A 19167-nucleotide genomic window follows, 5' to 3' on the forward strand; every position below is an offset into this window, starting at 1 on the left:
GTTTTACTTAATGATGATTTGAATTGTTAGAGTAAATGGGATCAATGTTTTAGCTATATTAAAAATGAAATTTTTACCTTTTATTTTTGGGTCATTACAAGTTGGTATCAGAGCCTTGGTTTGAGGGATTCAGACATGCCTTTGGGTGTGACTGGACTCAGATTAAGGATCTGTAAAGCTTTTAAAAAGAAAAAAGTTTTAAGAAAAGAATTTCTAAGACAAGAAAGGGTGTGTTGCATGCGATTAGCCCAACTCAAGTAAGTTTCCCCAGAATACCCACATTTGTTATCTGTTATGATTTGATTATGAACCTATAATTGCATGCTAGTTAGGGCTAGGGATGATGCCTGTATATGTTGTATGAGCTGATAGATTTGCATGCTAGTGCCGAGCAGTCAGCAACAAGTTGGCATGATATGTGATGCTTGTAGCCATGAGGATATTATATGTCATGTTGGAATGAGAATGATAATTGGTATTTGTAACTACAATGTGTATGTTTTGAAAATTGTATACTGTTAGGATCTTATAGCCTTAGAATAGCTGATTTAACCTTATTTACTGCGGTCTTAGGGTAGAGTCTATTATTTGACAGTCTATTAGATCCTGTTCTCTGTATAATTTGCATGCATAAGGCAGCCAGCGGCGCGGGTGGATGTGGTCAACAGGGGTTGTGGTATATAGGACGAATGTTTTATGATTGTTTGCAGGTCGGAGATTACCCTAGGGTAAGCCTATGATAAGGTTAGCGACATGTGTTCCCTGCTTGCGAGATGTATGTGTGGACAGACTGAGTTGTCTAGTATATGTTGGTTATATTTTCCATTGTCTGAATGTTGCTCGCTTTGTGCTTTGTGAGACTCTTAGTAATGTGAGCTCGCTATTAAGTGAATATGTTAAGTCACATGTGGAACAAGCTGGATAATCTCAGAATGATAGGTTTGGCCTTATTGTGCAGCTCTCGTTAGAGTCTAACCATTCTAGGGATGAGTCTATTACTCGAAGGATTATCTGATCTCTGTTGCATGTGGCTATATTCATAAGGTAGCTAGTTTACATTACTGGGAATATTTCAGTAGCTGAGGACTGGGTGAGTGCGGGAACCTCGAAAAGCCTAGGATATGCTCCAGTGAGCTTGGTGGGGCGATTCAGTAGAGTTGGGAACCTGGGGGGACCCTAGGAGGTGCTACGGTAGAGATCGTCGTGCTGTTTTACAAATATTTAGTATATTGGTGGAGTAAGTGACTTAGAGGATTCAGGAGGATTGCTGAGGAAAGTATGGATAGGTGTGGAAGGTAGTATTAGGCTCGTACTAATGAAAACACAGGATCCATACTCAAATCAGTGAGAGTCTTGGAGAATCTAAGAAGCTTATGGGAAGGAGAATTCTTGGTTATGCCTTGATCGTGGGATTAGCTACGTTGCAAAATAAGGATGAGCATGCAGGGATGGGACAGGGTTTGGTCCCAGCTTCAGTGGTGAGCTAGTTAGTGGAAGGACTTCTAGGAATTTGAGTCCGCCTCGGATCTTTTGTATCAGGCGGCAAGGGTTGATTGTGCCATTTATTTCACATTCGGTTTTGGAGACCGAGTCTCAGGGATAGTTGTAGCCTGGTTTAGAGCAGAGATTGCTCTAGTTATTGTAGTGTAGTCGTGATAACTGAGCTAGTAAGTGGATCAGGGTACGAGACCCTAAATGATATGGATCTCAGATTCGAGGACATAAGATTGAACAGGAGTACCTCATGAGTGATGTTCAGGTCAAGCGAATTTATTAGAGGGTCTCGAGTGGAGACCCAAGAGTTTGGATCAGCTTTTTAGAGGCCAGTAGGGTCAGATCTAGTGCAGTGCTTGCAGAAAATGCACAATGATGTGTTGTTCCATTGGTTGGGACTGTCATTGTGAGCGGATGGAGGTGCTACATTATGTTCTTAAGGTGGTCGGGGTACCACAAGAGGAGGGTGTCAGGAACCCTTCAGATGTTCATGGATATGATATCTTTGGCCATTTCCGGTGGACACCGGGTATTTGTATCGCTTCGGGAATTGTGATGAGTTGGATCTCGGTTTGGTTTTCTGCTATTGTCTGGGTTAGCAAGGGTTGTCAGATGCCATTCGACATGTCGAGGAATCTTCGGGTGATCTTCGGGCAGATGTATCTTGCGAAGCGAATTCTATGGGTACCGCGATTGCTCCATGTTGTTATTGGAATTTGTCCAGTGATCTGGGTTGCTAAAGGTGTAGCAGGTTTGGCCACGTCATCAGGGATTGGCCATAGGGAGCAAGCCCGTTACTTTTTCGTTATGTGGACGACAAGGAGGTCGACTCTCTGACGATCAGGGAGGAGCAGTGAGTGTACCTGCTCCAGCCATTCTCGGGGTTGGTTCAAGGGCTTGAACGAGGGAGTATGAGTAGTTTTCAGTAGCCTTAGTATTTATGTTTTGGAGGGGCCATCGGGATTGTCAGGGAAAGAGAAAGTTTTCGCTGAGGTTTTCGTTGGACTATCTATTCGTTGGACTCCAATATCTGAGGGTGATGTCGCTTTCAAGCGTTCGAAGCCATTGATGTAGTTGGGATTCAAGAAGTGTTAGTTGGATTTCAGGAAGTGTGCTGTTTGAGTAGGGTTATTCATGGTGTCTAGCTTTGGTAAGCACCGGTTGCCAGCAAGGTGAACATTGGAACGTAATGAGGATTTGGAATCCTTCAATTCTCGTGTTCCGAGTGGACTTAGTTAAATCTAAGTAGGGGAGAACCGTCCAGGTATCCAGGTCAGAAGCAAGGGTGAAAGTGATGTAAGACTATGGGGGAGTCGTAGCATTGACTAATGGTCAGTTGGGGTATAGTATTGTAAGACTGCACCGGGGGAGTCGTAGCATTCACTAGCAGTAGAGAGTGATGTAAGGCTACGACGGACCTGTAGCATTCACTAATGGTCAGTTAGGGTATAGTGTTGTAAGACTGCTGGGAGCCATAGCATTCACTAGCAGTAGAGAATGTGGTAAGACTGCGGGGGTACCGCAGCGTTCACGGATTCTTTCGAGTGATTTGGACTAGCGAAGGCTAGTTCGCAGGGTGTGGGGGGCACAGTGTAGTGAGGATCAAGACCAGAGGTGATTGAGCGATGAGTTATCCGAGGGCGAGCCCGGGTGGCTATGGAATCCAGTTTGGAAGAGGTAGAGACTGTTGAGCCGAGGGTCGGGTCTTGATATAAAGGATCATGTGGATGGATAATGCACGCCTCAACAGGTTTACAGCTGGGTAGCCCTGATATTGGATCTCATAAGAACCAGATGGTTGGACCGGGTGAGAGACTGAAAATCTCAGGGAATCAACTAATGGTATTTATTAATCAGTCGAGTAAAGTATGAATGGGAGACATAGTGCAATATGCAAGTGCCTATTTGAGGATATCTGGATAGGAGCGAGGTAACAATTCGGATTTGGGTTGGAACCCGAATCGGAATTCGTGCAAAATTTTGTTTCAGTGAGATGGGGTGTGGGGCATTTATATGCCAAGGGCACTGAGGGCAGAATTCTAGGGTGGTGAACGGATTGGTTTGATGGTAGTTTAAGCCATTATGATGTGTCTCCGGTGGCCGTATCCGTAATAGATCCACGACATGTCGGAATCAGCAAACGGTAGGTCGACGGAGGCCGGGTATGATGTAAGTCTACAACTATTCTGGTAGTATTCACCTTTTTGTGTTGGGTTCAGTGGCGACAGGTTGTCATCCTATCTCAACCGGGTGAATCAATGGGTTGAAGGAGGTAGGGCAATTGTAGTTGGACGAGGTATTCCGTCGGAGGTCGCAGGGGACTGCTGAGTGTGTGGGCTCAGCAATCGGGTATGTGTGCGGTGTTCAAGAAAGCTGGAAGACAGGTTGGGACTAGGGAGGTCCCTGTGTTTTCTCCAGGGAAGCATCCAAGTGGCAGCAAGAGGAATAGGAGCGACTTCAGTGATTTGGAGTCTCTGTGTGGAATTGCTTGTTATTCGGTAGTCGCAGTTGATCGGTGATCGTGTTCTTTAGGAAGCATCAAGGTATTACGAGTGGGAAGTATTCTATCTAGATTGGTTTCTTGGGAAATCAGTTCGACAATTGGGCAGTCTGTTAGGGAGACAGACCATCTTGAACTTCAGGTTTCGGATGAAGTAGATGTGATTAGGTTGCAAGGAATTTGTTCATCTTCGGATACTAGACACCTGCGAGGATTGGTTTCGGGTTCCATGGAAAGGCTATGGTATGTTCGGGGATGTGGTCATGAGCCCTTAGTTAATTGGCCTGAGGAATGGTAAGGAATGATTTCGTGGACGAAATCTAATTTAAGTGGGGGAGAGTTGTAACACCCGGTTTTGAAAATGCTCAATTGTGTCTTTCGAGGCCAAGGGCATAGGAGTAATTTTAAGATTCGGTCTTTTATGGGTCTTGGGTCTTACTCGGAAGGTTGTACGGCTCGAGTGTGGATCTGGGAGCGTAGGGTTTCTCATCACCTTTTCGTGGATATGAAGTTCGCAGCAAACGGACTTAGAATGAAGACATTATAGTACTTTGAGGGTGTTGACATTATTACTCCTTAATAGAGAAAAGTGGCAAGGAAAGTGGTCAGCATGAGTACGCCTAACGTAAGCTGGGGTATGCCTAATGTAGTGGGGATGAGGAGTCTCGGGTGTTGGAGACGTACACCCGGCGTACGAGAAGTACGCCCAAAGTCTTTAAACCCATATTTTTAGGGTGTGCCACTATATAAAAAACATTATACCCTCTAGGGTCAGCCTCCTTCTCATCCTTAGATCGTTTTGACGAAACCCTGATCGTCTTTGAGAGTTCTTGGAGCTTGGAAGGTTTGGTGAAGGGTATTTTGGTGATTTGGATCCACTCTTCAAGGAAGCAAAGGTCAAGGCAAGCTGTTGGTGCAAAAGAGAAAGTTCAGATCTGTGATTGTTGCTTCTCTAAATATCTTTTCAAGGTATAATGTCATGAACTTGATGATTATCTCCTTAGATCTCTTAGATTGAGTTTTGGGACCATGTTGGTCCAAAGGTTGAAGCTTTGTTGTTCAATCCGATTTCTAGTACTTGGAGTTGCTACTCTCAATTCTAAATGAGTCCCTAAGGCACAAAGTTGTCACCTTTGATGTCCAAATGGGTTCATACATGAGTTAAGACCATTTTCAGTATATTGTCATTTCTAGAATTTGAGCTTATGTGGGTCATGCAAAGCCATCAAGTAAGCAACTTTATGGTTAAAGACGTCAATAAGGATTTGAATCTGTAATTGTAGCTTCTGGTGTAGAGTATTAAGCACTTAATGGGAAAGTGACTTAACAGGGGAATTATGTTGAGCGTACATGTAGGTACGCCCAGCGTACTCACCATTTAGCTTGTATGCTTAGCGTACACAGGAGTACGCCCAGCGTACTCATCAAATATATGTTTGGGCTGTTTTGGGCCTCGGTTTAGGCGATGCAAGTGATTTTGGTTCTTTGGGGCTTAGTGGGCCATCATAAGTCAGATAATGTGTGCCGAGGAGATGTTCAGGCTTAGGGTAAATCCCATTAGATGATTTGGGCCCAATTTGGCAAATTGGGCCATTAATGGGCCACTAGTAGGCTTGGAAAGCCTACCTAGTGTTGGGCTTTTGTTCGGGAATTGGGCCTAAGTTTGGATCATACTGGGCCAGGGGTAGAATGGTCGCTTTACCCCATGCATGGAATAAGGATTATGGTTTGGGACCCAATTGCTAATTGGGTATATTGTTTGGTAGAGGAAACTCGGGATGTTGGCGAGGCAGTAGCAAAGGATTTCTTCAGGAAGCTTCTGCATTCGGGGTGAGTCTTCTCACCATACCCATGGGTGTAAGGCACCAAGGCCGGACCATTATGTGATTATGGTGTATGTGTTAGTCATTCTGTGATTTGATATGCTATGTGATTGTGTGTTATTGCATGGAAGACCCCGTGGAAGCCCATGATATTGGATGTTACACCATGTGGGGTAGCCCATGGCATTCCTAGGTAAAGACCATGTGGAGTAGCCCATGGCACAATGGTGTAACACCATGGGGGAGCCCATGGCATCCTTACAGGTTTATTTGTGTTATGTGTAGATATATCTGTGATATATGATAGGTTTATGTGATATGTGTTATGCTAGTTGTCTTTGTGATACTAGCATGGAAGACCCCGGGGGAGCCCATGGCAATTAGATATAAGACAATGTGGAGTAGCCCATGGAATTCTCAGGTTAAGACAATGTGGGGTAGCGCATGACACAACGGTGTAAGACCCTGGGGGGAGCCCATGGCATCCTTACAGGTTTTGGTATGCATGGCTTATGTGTTATATGTGGCTTCTATAGCTAGTTGGAAAATGTGATACATGTAGCTTTTATAGCAACAGGATACGTGATATGTTGTTTGTGTGTATGGTATGCTCTGGGAAACTCATTAAGCTTCGTGCTTACAGGTTTTGTTCTTGGTATCAGGTATCATCATTTTTGGAAAGGAAGGGCTCAGATTCGTCGCAGTGCACACACCTATGATTTCCGCAATGAATGATTTTGGGATGAACTCTAATAAATGTTTTACTTAATGATGATATGAATTTTTAGAGAAAATGGGATCAATATTTTAGCTATATTAAAAATGAATTTTTTACCTTTGATTTTTCAGTCGTTACACTCTGGCTGACTCATGTAAACATCCTTAGCCAACCTTCCATTAAGAAAAGTGGTCTTTGACATCCATTTTCCATATTTCATAATCATGAAATGCAACAATGGCTAACATAACCCTAATAGACTTAATCTTTGCTATTGGTGAAAAGGTCTCAAGATAATCAACTCCTCGAGTTTGAGAAAATCCCTTTGCAATTAGTCGTGCCTTATAAGTGTGTACATTACCATCCATGTTGGTCATCTTCTTAAATATCCATTTGCACCCGACTGTCTTACAACCTGGTACATTGTCAACCAAGTTCCAAACTTGATTATCATATGTGGACTGTATCTCGCTGTCCATAGCCTCTTTCCATTTAGAAGTCTTAGGGCCTACCATGGCCTCCGTGTAGCTGTTAGGTTCATCCAGACTTACCAATATGCTATCACTGATAAGTGTATCACCCTCCATAGTAATATGGAAACCATGGTAATGCTCAGGTTCATTCCTAACTCTCAGGGAATGACTCAGAGGTACAGACACGTCGTCAGTCGGATCAATAGGAGTTTCCTCCTCAGGTTGGTTGCTAGGGTTTGAGGTTCCTTCACCACTTGACTCTTGAATTTCTTCAAGGTCAATTTTCCTCCCACTGTTTCCTTGGCTTATGAACTCTATCTTGCGAAAGACTCCCCTCCTTGCTATAAAGACCACATTATCACTCGGTCTGTAGAAGAGGTAACCAAAGGATTTTTGTTGGTAGCTGATGAAAATACACCTCTCACTCCGAGGTTCGAGCTTATCGTGAGTCTCGCGCCTCACAAAAGCCTCGCAAACCCAAATCTTGATGTGGTCTAGATTGGGAACTTTACCATTTCACATCTCGTGAGGTTTTTTGGCAACCTTTTTAGTAGGCACTAGATTAAGAATATAGGCGGCAGTCTCTAAGGCATACCCCGAAAATGAGATTGGTAGCGAAGCTCGACTCATTATGGAAGGAACCATGTCTAACAAGGTTTGATTATACCTATCATTAAATAATATTATTAATATATTAGAACTTATAATATATTAATAAACCATAAGTGTCCTTTCTCTCATTTAGTGTATCCAAGTGTTGCAATGCCATGCAAAACAAATTAGACCATGCCAACCAGGTCAAGTACATTCCAAAAATAGTTATGAACTTAGACACCTAATCTAACACTATTAAGGTATGCCACCTATCCTCACTTCTTTTTCTTTACAGGGTTAGTCATAGGTGCGATGTTGAGGCTGTATTCTATGACTTGTCAATCGATGCTTGTCAGATCCGTTGGCTTCCAGGTGAAGACGGTGAAGTATTTCCTCATTAGAGCCACCAATTGTGCCTTGGTTTTGTCTGCTAAGTGGCTGCCGATTCGCACGACCTGATCTGGATACTCCATCTTCATCTGGTGTTGCTCGGTGGAACATCCCTCCTTGCACTTCTTTGGCGCACGCATAAGTTCTGGGGCGTCTATGATTTGGTTGTAATGTTGTGTTCTGGTGTTTGTGGCGAGAACCGCCACCAATCTGTAATAACTTGTGTCCAAAAAATATATGTAATATATATAATCTGATTATATCAATTTAAAAGAAAAGGATTAGTTCACAATTAATGGGTTAATTATATACAAATTATGAAGTTTAATGATCAAAACTGTCAACATGATTGGGCTAGTTAAATATGAGCAAATGAAAGGGTTTCGTCGGTTTTAGACTTAGGCATTATAAATAGTATGAAAAATCGAGTGTAAACCCCACTGGAATAGCAAGAAACAACTGAGATTTGAAGGAGAAATCGAGTGTGGAAGTTCTTGAAGAGTTTTTGGAGTTTTCTCTTGAAATTAAGGTATGATATCTTAATTTAAGCTTGATTAGTTGCTTAGATAGATTTATATGCATGTTAAACTTATTTTTGTTCAATCCAGTGTCTCAAGTCGATCCAATCAGTATCAAATTTGACAAAAGTTATAAGGAACGTTTTTATTCAATAATTTGTTATAAAGTGGGTTATGGAGCGAGAATTAGATAATTGTTTATGGGTTATGGTTAGACAGAAGTGGAGATAAATAATGGTGGCTTTTATTAAAGTATTTTATACAATTTTCAGAAAAATAAAGCTTCCCAAATGTTTATTAACGGAAGAAGTGATAAGTTTCTTTCGGGTAAGGAAGACGAGCTTCGGACCTTATTTTTTTTTAATTTTACAAGTACCTGACGTTGAATTGTACTTTACCAAAACATGCGTCTTCTTTAACAATTGGAAATTGAAGTTACATAAAAGGTCCCTGGACTGTTAATAATTTGACAAATAATAATGGAAAAGGTTCTATCTCATTGCATCGAAAACAATGATTGTAGGGATGGTCTTTGAGTTTTTTTTATTTGTTAACGTAAAGTCACATACTCAACATAATTTTAGTTTTTGACCTTTGCATTTGAAGATTAAAATATTTTTTTTGTTTGATTTTGGGATGGCTAATTAAAATATTTTATCATAAAATGTTTACTCAATTATAGTATTATAAAGGAAAGTGTCATAAATTGTTCAAGAAAGTTACTACAAAAGAAAATCGTAATCAACAATTATCATTTCTAATAGTTGGTTGGGTGAGACATGTAGACAGTTAAACCAAAATGATCGCATATGATGTTTTTCTAGGATTGTTTCCTTAGGAAAATTTGTTGGTGGAATGTAGGGTGCTTGTAGCGTGTCAAGCTTTGGTTAAGATCTAAACGCCCACAAGGCGGGTTCGTGTGAAATTTGTGGTTGCTTGCATGAAAAGTTGATTCTAAATTATTTCCAATTATATGTTACTATTATTATTGCTATGAATATTTGTGTGAAATTTTGTGATTTATTTCATATACAAGGGTGAAAATGGTGCGTGACATATAGGGAACAAGTGTATTTACGCGATCTTATTATTAGTCGTCGTACAAGGTGTTAGTACGCGGCGGAGAGCTTACGCTCTGTTTATCTAGCCGTAAGCATATGTGTTGTGCCCAACGGAGGGACTTGTTCGCTTAAAATTACTGTAGTTCCCTAATATGTCATCAAGGGTGGAAAGAAATGAAAAGAGTTATATTGATAAATTGTTGCATTATTTTTATTTTATCGACGTCAATATGCATGAAAACCACAAACTCACTAGGCCCTAGGCTTACCCATTAGAATCTTTAAATGCACGCAACCCAGGAAATAACGTAGCAAGTGGCAGCGGGAATGGAAAGGATAAAGTTTAGACTTGAAGAAGGCGACAAGTTTTGAGGAAGACGTAGCACACCAAGTGTTTGATTAAATTTCTATTTGCTTCCGCTACTATTATTAATAATTACATTAGTATTTGAATATTGATTTTTGGAAGTTTTGGGACTATGTTAAGTTATTTTGGTACAAGTTGGTATCGGAGCGTTGTTTAAGCAGATTAGTCGTTGATTTAACGCCTAAGCTTAAACGAGAGGAGCGGTACATCGCCTAATCTGGAATGCGTCTCGTTTGTAGGTACTATGGATCGTGGAAAGGTAGTTGTCGATGGTGGGTGTCAGTTAAGGGTACTAGTGCGTTTTTTCATCATGAGAAGTTGAAGGCCGAGTTAGAGCTCTCTGATTCGGAAAACAGCCTAGAACCAACGACCCCACTCAACGTCTCTAAACGGGATGAAGAAGACGAGGATGTGGAATCCAGGGTGGAGCCTGAAGAAGATCCTGAGGAGGAGCCCGAAGAAGAACCTGATGAGGAAATTGAAGAAGACCCCGAGGAGGAACCCAAGGGAAATCACGTGGAGTACCATGTGGAACAAAGATACGAAACGTTCCATATGCCCTATATGGAATACACGCTAACTAGTCCTGGTACCTATTGGGAGCGACTTTATAAAGATGAAATGCCTCAGGCACAACTAGAGATTCACAGTTTGAAAAGAAAGATTGAAGAGATAGATGAACATAGGTCAAGGCTCGTACAGGAGAACCAAATAAGGGTTGATGCTGCTGAGAAAAGTAAACGCAAAATACGAAGGTTGGAACAGGAGGTGTTGGAGCTAAGGAAACCCACTATCACTAAGTTGTGGGAAGGGTTTGTGGCTCGGGAAAAACAAGCCAAGGCCGCGACTTACGGATTCCTAGATAAGGTGCTTGGAAGAGAACCACCTCAGGCCGAGGTGCTGGTCATTCAAAGTGGTCCCAGAGATCGAAAAGCTAAAAAGATAAGGATGTACTTGAAGGAGGGAAAGAGAATATTGAAATATGATGACATCGTTTTTAAAAATTAGAAAGTAGGAGTGCAATGATTTGTCCTTTTTTTATTATTTTTCTTGGTTGTTAGCTTGAGTGACTTGATGTGAACAAGACATATGTCTATTTTTGAAGTTTTAATAATTTGGAGTAAAATTTATGTTTGTTATACTTATTGTGTTATAAACATAAATATGTAGTAGATATGTCTTCATGAAGATCTGGGAGGTTCACTAGGGTCACTCCGGAGGAAGAACACATCCCAATTGTAGCTTATGTTAGAGCACCAGGAGATGTTCCAGAAACCCCACTGAACCCAAACACTAGTCATGGACGGGGCCAAGGAAGAGGTAGGGGTAGAGGAAGAGGCCGAGGGGCTGTTACAGCATCGATACCTATACAATCGGTCCATGGTAGCTTCGGATCCCACCGCGGTCGAGGTCGAGGTCGTGGAAGGGGTCGTACGGAAAACACGATCACGAGAAGAGTTGGATGATGAGATTGCTCGAGCAATTCGAGACACCTTACCAGATGTAATTTCTCAGGCACGAGAAGCAATAATGGGTGAGTATGAAGGTAACTTGGGTGGAGGTGAAGAGGACTACGAGTACAGTACATCAAATATGATTCGTGAACGGAGTATTGCACAACCCACAAGGCATCATGGCAACCACGATCGTCGGGGTTGTAGTTACAAGACATTCATGAACTGCAAACCACCCATTTTTAACGGAGAAATTGATCCCATTTTGTCATCAATATGGATCATGGAGATTGAGGGAACGTTCGATACTAGCAAGTGTGTGGATGAGGACAAGGTGATTTATGCTGTGACAATGCTAAAAGGGGAGGCAATACATTGGTGGGGCATGGTGAAGGAGGTTAGGGGGCGTGAGGCGGCCAAGAATATGTCATGGGATGAATTCCTAAGAATTTTTAAAGAAAAGTTTTTCCCTCGTACAACGGTTAAACAGTTGGAGGAAGAATTCTTGAGGTTAGAACAGGGGAATATGACTGTGCGAGAGTACACGACTAAGTTCACAGAGAAATCTAGGTTTGCTGAATTTTACGTTTCTACAGAATAAAGAAAGGTGGAACGCTATATATGGGGATTGAGAATAGTTATCCGTGAATTTGTGCAAATTCAAAAACCGGGTACTTTCCAGTCTGTTGTTGATGCTGCAGAAGGTCGCAAACGTGAGAAGAATCGTCAAGGTGAAGACAGGGCTATGGGGAAAAGAAAATGGGATGGTACGAATAATGATTTGAAGAAAGGCAAGACTTCAGGGAAAGAACGTAAGGTTGATCAATGCTTTGGAGTAAAGCAATGTCCGAAATGCAACCGTTATCATAAGGGGGAGTGTAACATGAATCAGAAAGTTTGCTACAAATGTGGGAATCCAGGGCACATAGCCACAAAATGTAAGACAGGAAGGGTACGTTACGGGTGTGGTTCCCCTAACCACATTAAGTCGGAATGTCCCTAGAGTAAAGGTAACAAGAATCAAGGCAGGATAATAGACAATCGGTCGACGGATAAAAAGGCTGACACTGGTAGACCAAAAGCTAGAGCTTTTCGCATGACGGCTTAAGAGGCTCAGGAGACCCCGGATGTGGTGACAGGTACTTTCCTAGTAAAATCAATTCATGCTAGGGTGTTATTTGATTCTGGTGTAAATAGATCTTTTGTGTCTACTACTTTTTGCAAAAACCTGGGTAGAAATGCAAAGACTCTAGAACATGCCTTAGAAATTGAAATTGCTGACGATCATTGGGTAGTAGTAAGAGATGAATATGATGATTGCTCTATCGAAATAGAAGGTGGTGTGGTACCGTTAAAATTATTACATATAGCCCTAGGTGATTTTGATATTGTTATAGGTTTGGATTGGTTGTCGAAAAGCCAAGCGATTATAGATTGTGAGAATATGATTGTTCAACTTTGGGTGCCAGAAAAAGGAACGGTAAAGATTTACGGTGATCGGCGAGTTAAGGACTCTATTTTGATATCAGTGACTAAGGCAACTCGTTATCTAAAGAAAGGGTGTCAAAGTTATTAGGCATATGTTCTCGATGCCAAGCAAGACAAGCCTAAAATAACACATATACCAGTTGTATGCGAGTTCCAAGATGTGTTCCCTGATGACCTAAATAGCTTGCCACAGGATAGGCAAGTGGAGTTTCGAATCGATCTTACCCTAGGAGTAGAACCGATAGCTTGTGCGCCCTATCGGTTAGCACCAACCGAAATGAAGGAGTTGATGGCTCAGTTGCAAGATTTGCTCGACAAGGGTTTTATTCGGCCCAATACCTCACCGTGGGGTGCACCAGTACTGTTCGTCAAGAAGAAGGATGGGACAATGCGAATGTGCATTGACTACAGGGAGTTAAACAAGGTGACTATAAAGAACCGGTATCCAGTACCGAGAATTGATGATCTATTTGATCAACTCCAGGGGGCAAGTTATTTCTCAAAGATTGATTTGCGGTCGGGGTATCACCAGCTGAAAGTCAGAGAAGAAGATGTGTCGAAGATAGCCTTTCGAACTAGGTATGGTCATTACGAGTTTTTAGTAATGACATTTAGTTTGACCAATGCACCAATTGCATTCATTGATCTGATGAACCAGGTGTGCAAGCCATACCTAGACAAGTTTGTAACCGTATTTACCGATGACATCTTGATATACTCTAAAAGTAAGGCAGACCATGAGAAACATTTGTGGTTAACACTTAGTTTATTGAGGAAAGAAAAATTATTTGCCAAATTTTCGAAGTGCGAGTTTTGGCTTCGGGAAGTCTAGTTTTTGGGACATGTTGTAAACGAACATGGTATCAAGGTGGACCCAAAAAAGACTGAGGTGATTGAAAAATGGGAACCACCAAGAACCCCATCAAAAGTTCGAAGTTTTCTTGTGTTGGCAGGATACTATCGAAGGTTAATACAAGAATTCTCACGCATAGCTGCACCGCTAACTACCCTTACAAGGAAAAATGTGAAGTTCGAATGGAAGCCTGAGCAAGATAATGCCTTTAACGTCTTAAAGGAAAAGCTTAGCAGTGCACCAGTATTATCTTTACCAGAAGGCAACGATGGCTTTGTTTTTTATAGTGATGCATCCAAGTTAGGCTTGGGGTGTGTTTTGATGCAAAACAGTAAGGTGATTGCTTATGCCTCACGACAGTTAAAGCTTCATGAGCGTAAATATCCAACGCATGATATGGAGTTGGCTACAGTAGTGTTCACTTTAAAGATTTAGAGACACTATTTGTCTGGGACAAGGTGTCAGATCTTCACTGATCACAAGAGCCTGAAATACTTGTTTGATCAGAAGGATTTGAACATGAGACAACAACAGTGGATGGAGCTATTAAAAGATTATGATTGTGAGATATTGTACTGTCACACCCCAAAACCGAGAACGACGGAAACGTTCTGGGGCAGAGGATGTCATGTAATGTATCACAACAATGTAAAGTAGTAAACAAGCAACAACATCATCCATTGCATTAATAGTATAATTTTAGTTACAAGTGTTTTCTTTCATAATATACAACAATAAAATGAATAATCAGAATAAGACGAGTCTGGACTGCTCCGTCTTCACAAACGTGGTCGTCGTACCTGTCTATTTGTGACTTGAGAATACAAGTTATTTTGAAAGCGAGTATCAGCCAAAAAGCTGGTGAATTCATAAGTATTAATGTGTCTTTGATTTGCAAAACTTGTAATGAAAGACTTATCATTGTTCTGAAAGAAAGTTCGTATAAGTGTGGAAATGTTTGTAAGTAATTGAAAGCGTTTGGTAAACCCTAGAAATCCCTATGATTCCTATTAGTATATATGAAATCTTCTACCAAGACTTAACTGTTTTGAAAGTAGTCTTCTACCAAGACCTGACTGTTTTGAAAGTAGTCTTCTACCAAGACCTGACTGTTTTAAAAGTAGTCTTCTACTAAGGCCTGACTGTTTTGAAAGTACGCATCACTGTAAAAGTGACAGTTTTTCCCCTGTTTAACTATTGTTATAAAGCTATAATCTACCTCATCGATTATGTAAATGTGTCACAAAATAAAGGTAGCAATATAATTATATAAGTATTAGTCTACCTTGTTGTTTATGCGAATGTATATCAAAGTAAAGGAAATGAACTAATAACTTAAATATTATCCTTTGGTACTAGGATAAACACGGCATAGGAATTACCGAATAGTACTAACTGTAGTCATTCGAAAATGTACATTTTGATGGGTTTTAGGTAAAACAAATAAACTAGAAAACAATTCCTAAGTTCACATGCAACCTACTTTGGATCTATGTTTTATCTATTGAACATACAACTTTGAATTGCAAAACAAGAACCCTAGAGGAGAGAGGCTATAATCGAAATTTACAAACTAGGGTTTAGTAATTACATACCTTTCAATTGTTATAGTAAACAATTGATAATTCCCTTGATCTTGATCTTGATCTTCTTGGAAGCTTAGCACCACAAGTGTAATGCCTCTAATGGAATCACACCCAAACTAGCAAGAAGGAAAGTAGAGGAGAGAGAGGAGAGGGAGTATGCAAAATTTCGGCCCTTAGGGTTTCTTCCAAAGAAAGAGTCACCAAAACATGAACCAGGAGGCTCCTTATATAGTTGAGGGATCTAGGGTTTAGGAAAAACCCTAATGCTCCTTGCTTAGGGCCTAAGCAAACCCAAGGGCCTTATCCAAGCCCCCTTGGACGAAATCCTTAGGGTTTCTCCTATAGATTTCGTCCACCTCCTTCCAAGGAGGTTCTGGAGCCTTCCACTCAACTATCTGATAATTGCAAACTAGTCCCTGCACCTTATAATTAATTCTTTTAACCCCGAAATTAATTCTAATTAATTTCTGGCAAACAATTAATTAAACAAAATAATTTCTTATTAATATATTAATCTTTTACCATATTAATAAATTCATTTATATTAATTTATTAATCTTATAATAAATTAATATTTCTCCTTTCATAATTTCCTTGTCCGGTTGCTAGGTTTGAGGGCAACCCAAAAGGACTGTGCTGCTATCAATTCAAGTACATACCAATTATAGTTATGGGCTTAGACACCTAATCCAACAGTCTCCCACTTGGATAAGTCTGTAACTATAATTGCTAGTATGCCTTCTAAATTTGACCAGCAAATTGTAGCTTCCAAAAAGCTGCTGCCGAACTCTGACCCAGTCAGTTACGTGTCCTAAGATAAGTGATCATATAATCCTTCGTTCTGTTAGATATCCCTAGACAAAAGACATGGAATGCAATCAACCTCTTTGTCCAGAATCTATGTTTCCCGATTCCTGATTAGTGATGATGTAGGACTTCTAATTGAACAAATCAATTTAGTGTTGGCTGGGCCCAGCACATAAGTCAACACCAAATCATCGAGGGGCCCACAGATATCGCTTTTCCCCATTAAGGAAAAAGGAACGAATAAACATTGACTCATATGCTTGTATCTTTTACTCATCAAACCATACATGATAATACATTTTATAACACCAAGTTACTGATGCGTTTTCGTATTACCAATGCATAGCCGACTTGCAAATTACAACTCATATATCTCTGTTTCAAGATTATAAGATATTATCTTCTCAGTATTACTCGTGATGAATTCCATGAAGTAATACTCTGAGCGAGGGTTTATCCAATACTCAAATCTCAATTTCTGAGTACTCATGAACGTTGCAGCAAAATCTATTGCCATGTCTATCCTTAGACAATCTACAATCCTGTTCATGACAGTCTTGATTCACTACTTACTTCCAAAAGTACGAGCGACTGTGGAGTTTGAATAATCCTATTATTCGGGAAGTAAAACATGCAAAAATGAAACACAATAATTGACAAAAGGTAGAACCCAAACTTATAAATAAAACTTTATTATTTAATCACCAAAAGTCAATTACATTTACTTTGTTACAAGTTTCAGAAGAAAACTAATCTAACTACTAAAACTAATATCATCTTTCAGTCCTATGCTCCGAGCATGCTGAATATGCTTAGCCCTACTCAGACCCTTTGTGAGGGGATCTGCTGGGTTATCTTCAGATGACACCCTCTTCACTATAAGATCGCCTTCTTCTACTCTATGTCTGATGAAATGGTACTTTCTGTCGATATGTCTGGTTTTACCATGATCTCTCGGTTCCTTTGTCAAGGCAACCGCTCCTTCATTATTGCATAACAGTTCCATAGGCTCCTGGATGGTTGGAACAACTCCGAGATCCTCGATGAAGTTCCTTAACCAAGCTGCTTCTTTCGACGCTTCACTTGCTGCTATGTACTCTGATTCACAAGTAGAATCAGCCACCGTATCTTGCTTGGAACTCTTCCAAGTAATTGCTCCTCCATTTACTAAGAATACCCAGCCTGACTGAGAACGGAAGTTATCTCTATCCGTCTGAAAGCTGGCATCACTGTAACCATCTACTCTCAAAGCATCATTGCCTCCAAGTACAAGGACCCAGTCCTTCGTTCTTCGTAAATACTTGAGTATATTCTTCACGGCTATCCAATGAGGTCTACCTGGGTTTCCCTGATAGCGACTGACCATGCTCAAAGCAAATGCCACATCAGGGTGAGTACATGTCATAGCGTACATGATCGATCCGACAGCGGAAGCATAAGGTACACGACTCATGTCATCTATTTCCTCATCTGTACTCGGGCATTGAGTCTTACTCAATTTGGTATTGCTCTGGATAGGTAGCTCTCCCTTCTTGGAATTTTCCATACTAAACCTCTTTAGTACCTTATCCAAGTATGTGCTCTGACTACGTCCAATTAGTCTCTTCTTTCTATCTCTCAATATTCTAATCCCAAGAATATAGGCGGCTTCTCCTAGGTCTTTCATGGCAAAACACTTTCCAAGCCAAGACTTAACTTCATTCAAGGTTGGAACGTCGTTACCAATGAGTAATATGTCATCGACATATAACACCAGAAAAGTTACTATACTCCCACTAGCCTTGATATACACACAAAACTCATCTTCACTTCTAGAGAAACCAAACTCTTTGACTTTCTCATGGAAGCAAAGATTCCAGCTGCGAGATGCTTGTTTCAATCCATAAATGGATTTCTCAAGCTTGCATACTCTATTGGGAAACTTTTCATCAACAAAACCCTCTGGCTGACTCATGTAAACATCCTCAGCCAACTTCCCGTTAAGGAAGGCAGTCTTGACATCCATCTGACAGATTTCATAGTCATGAAAGGCAGCTATGGCAAGCAATATCCTAATAGATTTAATCTTAGCCACCAGCGAAAAAGTCTCATCATAGTCAACCCCTGGGGTTTGAGTGAAACCTTTTGCAACCAGTCGAGCCTTGAATGTATGCACATTCCCGTCCATGTCTGTCTTCTTCTTAAAGATCCATTTGCACCCAACTGTCTTACGACCTGGTGCACTATCAACCAAATTCCAAACTTGGTTGTCATACATGGACTTAATCTCGCTGTCCATTGCCTTTTTCCACTTGGAAGCCTCTGGGCCTGCCATTGCTTCCTTATAAGTGACTGGTTCATCTAAGTTTACCAATGTTCTGTCACTTATGAATGTGTCACCATCTGAAGTAATATGAAAACCATACAACTCAGGTGGCACACTCACCCTAGTGGATCTTCGAAGACATAATGATTTATCAACTGGTTCAACAGGAACTGTTTCCTCTGGTTGAATGCTAGTGTCATCTAAGGTTCCTTCATTGGTTGACTCTTGAATCTCTTCAAGGTCAATGGTACTCCCACTGTCCTCTTTGAATATGAGCTCTCTTTCCAGAAATACTCCTCTCCGAGCTACAAACACCACGTTTTCACTAGGTCTGTAGAACAAATATCCAAAAGACTGCTTTGGGTAACCAATGAAAACACATTTCTCACTTCTAGCTGCTAGCTTGTCGTGAGTCTCTCGTCTTACGAAAGCTTCACAACCCCAGACTTTAATATGTGCTAACGAGGGAACTTTCCCTGTCCATATTTCGTGAGGTGTTTTGGCAACCTTCTTTGTAGGGACAAGATTGAGGATGTGGGCGGCTGTCTCTAAGGCATACCCCCAGAATTGAATAGGAAGCGACGCACGACTCATCATAGAACGAACCATGTCTAACAAGGTTCGATTACGCCTCTCAGCTACACCATTTAACTGTGGTGTCCTAGGAGGAGTCAATTGTGAGACTATCCCACATTCTTTCAGATAGTCGTTGAACTCGGTACTAAGATACTCCCCG

This window comes from Lactuca sativa, chromosome 1 (genome assembly GCF_002870075.4).
Source record: "Lactuca sativa cultivar Salinas chromosome 1, Lsat_Salinas_v11, whole genome shotgun sequence".
NCBI lineage: Eukaryota > Viridiplantae > Streptophyta > Magnoliopsida > Asterales > Asteraceae > Lactuca > Lactuca sativa.